Source organism: Microtus ochrogaster, chromosome 21, assembly GCF_000317375.1.
Source record: "Microtus ochrogaster isolate Prairie Vole_2 chromosome 21, MicOch1.0, whole genome shotgun sequence".
NCBI lineage: Eukaryota > Metazoa > Chordata > Mammalia > Rodentia > Cricetidae > Microtus > Microtus ochrogaster.
In genome coordinates this window covers 36,413,127-36,417,876 of record NC_022022.1, presented here as the reverse complement: position 1 = coordinate 36,417,876, position 4,750 = coordinate 36,413,127, and positions in this window count along the sequence as shown.

The window sequence follows — 4,750 nt, the reverse complement described above, 5'->3', positions numbered from 1 at the left end:
GTTCTTGGATTGGGTTTGCCAGTATTTTGTTGAGGATTTTTGCATTGATGTTCATGAGTGAGATTGGCCTGTAATTCTCTTTCTTGGTTGAGTCTTTGTGGTTTTTTTTTTTTTTTTTTTTGGTATCAGGGTAACTGTAGCTTTATATAAGGAATTTGGCATTGACTCTTCTGTTTCTAATTTGTGAAATACATTAAGGAGTATTAGGTCTTCTTGGGAATTCTGGTAGAATTCTTCATTGAAACCATCTGGTCCTGGCTTTTTTTTTTGGTAGGAAGGTTTTTGATAACAGCTTCTAATTCTTCATGACTAAGAGGTCTATTTAGATTGTTCACCTGGTCTTGGTTTAACTTTGGTATATGGTACTTATCTAAAACATATATCCAGTACTTTTACATTTTCCAATTTTGTGGCATACATGCTTTTGTAGTAAGATTAATGATTCTCTGAATTTCCTCTGTGTCTGTGGTTATATCCCCCTTTTCATTTCTGATCTTATTAATTTGTGTGTTTTCTCTCTGTCGCTTGATTAGTTTGGATAGGGTTTTGTGAATCTTGTTGATTTCCTAAAGAACTGGCTTTTTGTTTCATTGATTCTTTGGATTGTTTTCTGTGTTTCTTTTTTGTTGATTTCAGCCCTCAGTTTGATTATTTCCAGTCTTCTACTGCTCCTGGGTGAGTCTGTTTCTTTTTTTTTCTAGAGCTTTCAGGTGTGCTGTTAAGTCTCCACTGTGTGCTTTCTCCATTTTCTTTATGTGGGCACTTAGTACTATCAACTTTCCTCTTATCACTGCTTTTATAGTGTTCCATAAGTTTGAGTATGTTGTTTCTTTATTTTCATTGAATTCAAGGAAGACTTTAGTTTCTTTCTTTATTTCTTCCTTGACCCAGGTGTGATTCAGTAGTTGACTGTTTAGTTTCCATGAGTTTGTAGGCTTTCTGGGGGTAGCATTGTTGTTGAATTCTAACTTCAATCCATGGTGATCCGGTAAGACACAGGTGGTTACAAATATTTTTTTGTAACTGTGGAAGTTTGCTTTGTTACTGAGTATGTGGTCAATTTTTGAAAAGGTTCCATGAGCTTCAGAGAAGAAGGTATATTCTTTCCTATTTGGGTGGAATGTTCTGTAGATGTCTGTTAAGTCCATTTGATTCATTACCTCCATTAATTTTCTTATTTCTCTGTTAGGTTTCTGTCAGATTGACCTGTCCATTGGTGAGAGAGGAGTGTTGAAGTCTCCTACTATTAGTGTGTGCAGTTTGATGTCTGCTTTGAGTTCCAGTAGTGTTACTTTTACATAAGTGGGTGTTTTTATATTAGGGGCATAGATATTCAGGATTGAGACTTCATCCTGATGAATTATTCCTGTTATGAGCATAAAATGTCCATCTCCATCTCTTCTGATTGATTTAAGTTTGAAGTCAACTTTGTTAGAAATTAGTATGGCTATACCTGCTTGTTTCTTAGGTCCATTTGCTTGAAAAACCTTTCCCCAGCCTTTTACTCTGAGTAGATGTCTGTATTTGTGGTGGAGGTGTGTTTCTTGTAAACAGCAGAATGTTGGATCCTGTTTTCATATCCAATCTCTTATCCTGTGCCTTTTTATAGGTGAATTGATTCCACTGATATTAAGTGACATTAATGACCGGTGGTTTTTGACTCCGGTTATTATTATTATTATTTTCAGTAGTAGAGTTTGTGTGTTTCCCTTCTTCTAGTTGTGCTGGTGAAGAGTCGCTAGATGTCTGAGTTATTGTAGGCAGTGTTGGCAATGTTGGATTCCTTGGGTTGTGATTTTCCTTCTATTACTTTCTGTAATGTCTGAGTTATTGTAGGCAGTGTGGGCAATGTTGGATTCCTTGGGTTGTGATTTTCCTTCTATTACTTTCTGTAAGGCTGGATTTGCAGCTTCATATTGTTTAAAATTGTTTTTTATCCTTGGATATTTTGTTTTCTCCATTGAAAGTGAGCTATAGCTTGGCTGGGTATAGTAGTCTGGGCTTGCATCCATGGTCTCTTTGATTCTGCAGTACCTCTATCCAGGGCCTTCTGGCTTTCATGTTTTCCATAGAGAAGTCTGGTGTAAGTCTGATAGGTTTACCTTTATAAGTTACTTGACCTTTTTCCTTTGCAGCTTTTAATAGTCTTTCTTTAATTTGTATGTTTTTTTTGTGTTTTGATTATTATATGGTGAGGGGATGGTTTTTTTTTGATCCAGTCTATTTGGTGTTCTGTATTCTTCTTGAATATTCATAGAAATATCTTTCTTTATATTGGGAAAGTTTTCTTCCATAATTTTGTTAAGTATATTTTCTGGGCCTTTGAGCTGTAATTCTCCTTCTTCTATCCCTATTATTCTTAGGTTTGGTCTTTTTATTGTGTACCATATTTCCTGAATGTTTTGTGATGAGAATTTGTTGGATTTGATGTTTTCTTTGATCAGTGCATTTATTTTCTCTATGGTGTCTTCAGCATCTGAGAGTCTTTCATCTCTTGTATTCTATTGGTTATGCTTGTTTCTGTAGTCTCTGTTCATTGACCTAGATTTTCCATATCCAGCCAGCCCTTGGTTTGTGTTTTCTTCCTTGTCTCCATTTCAGTTTTCAATTCTTGAACTGTTTCCATTACCTGTTTGATTATTTTTTCTTGGTTTCACAGGGTATCATTTATGGATTTACTCATTTCTTCAAACTTTTTGTTATTCTTCTCATCCATTTTTAAAAGGGCGTTTTTCACATGCTGTTTAAGGGACTCTATCGCTTTCATAATGTCAGTTTTTTCCACTTCTTCTCCATTAGGGTGTTCAAGTCCTTCTGTTGTAAGATCGCTGGGTTCTGGTGTTTTCATGCTGTTTTTCAGATTGATGGAGGAATTCTTGCCTAGGCACCTTCCCATCTCTTCCTTCAAATGCTATCCGATGGATCTTCTGGTATAGGATCAGGTTCCCTTGCTGGCCAGGGACCTCTCTGGCAAAAGGCCTGCCTTGCTGCTGGCAGGCTATTGAAACAAAGGAACTCCCGCCTGCCCGGTTTCACTCACCACCCTGTCCCAGCACCCAAACAGTCTGAGCTGGGGGATCTTATGGCTCCGAGGGAGAGGGGAAAAAGGGAGGAGTTTCCTGGGTGCAAGCTGGGATGGATTAGGAAGAGAGAGACCATAGCAGACGGGAGCAGCCCCTGCAGAAGGACCAGGGATTTAAGGGGGTCGGGGAATGTCTGTGTTCCCTTTCCAGGCTCCGGCCAAGGGTCTAGAACACACTCACCCCTCTGATGGATCTTCCAGAACATGACTAGGGCCCCTGGCTGGCCAGAGACCTCACTGACAAAAGGCCTTGCTGCTGGCAGGCTATTGAAACAAAGGAACTCTTGCTTGCCCTGTTGTACTCACTACCCTGACCCAGCGCCCAAACAGGCTGAACTCAGGGGATCTTATGGCCCAGAGGAAGGGAAGAAGAAGGTAGGGGGTTCCTGCAAGCAAGCTGGGATGGGTTAGGAAGAAAGAGGCCATAGCAGAGGGGAGCAGCCCCTGCAGAAGAACCAGGGAGTTAAGGGGGTTGGGGAATGTCTGTGCTCCTTTTCTGGGCTCCTCCTGCTGGTTAAGAAAACATACTCACCCCTCTGATGGATCTTCCACAACAGGATCAGGTCCCCTGGCTGACCAGGGACCTCGCTGACAAAAGCTTTAAAGGAGATCTTGATGTAACCTAGAGACTGGCAAGGACTGAATGGAAATCTACCCCTTTGCTGTTTTTTTGGGTTATAAATACTCCTTAGGAGTTGAACCCCTGTGAGATTATATTTGGGATCCCCTGTCTATCCTAGGATCAAATCTGAGGTCCTAGCTGAGATTTCTAATCTTACATTGCTTACGTTGGTACAGGTCCTGCAGCCTACACAAATGTGTTATGCTGTCTGCTATGGCACACATATGGGCTTCCCTCAGGCCCCCCAAACCTTAGAGATACAAGTCAGGAGACTTCATCTGGGACAATAATCACCAGAAGGAGCGTTGTGTCCTCTCTGGATGGTACCCCACACTGCTATTCTGACCACCCATCAGCAGTGAAATTGGATAAAATTAAGTTCTGTGTACGTCACTCCAACATAAAGCCAGTTACAGAAAGACAAGGCAGCAAAGATAACAACAAAAGGTTTACTATATGACTCTACCCACAAGACCCACTAAAGCTAATATTCATTTCTTTCTGACTTTCCTGTTCTCCATAATGGGATTGATGAATGCCAACAATCAAAGTATGTCAATCCCAATGTTATGGGGGTAACAATGCTGCTTGAATGCTAACCACAGGGGAGTGATCAGAGACATTCTGAGCTTAGTCAGACAAAGATTAATGGAAAGGGAAATAACCAATTGGTTACATGGGGCTGTTTCAAATCCCTTTTCAACAGGTCACTATTAGTACCCTGATAACAAGAATAGTTATAATTCTAGTAATCTTGCTATGTGCAACCTCCCTGCTAAATATATCTCCTGCTACATTCTAAATAAAATAAATGAAGTTAAGCTCCTATTCCTGGTGGATCAGTATGGCCACTAACACGCCTTAGATTTCTGACATCAATGACTTGATGACCCACTGGAAGAGGGGGAAATGTTAGGTCCTAGTTAGCAGCATGAATTATATTTTTTCCCAAGGCCATTCTTTCCTGAGCTGTTACACAAAAATTTTGAGGCTGAACTGAATTCCCAGACTCCATTGAGCAGATGTCTAGAATAAAGATATACCAT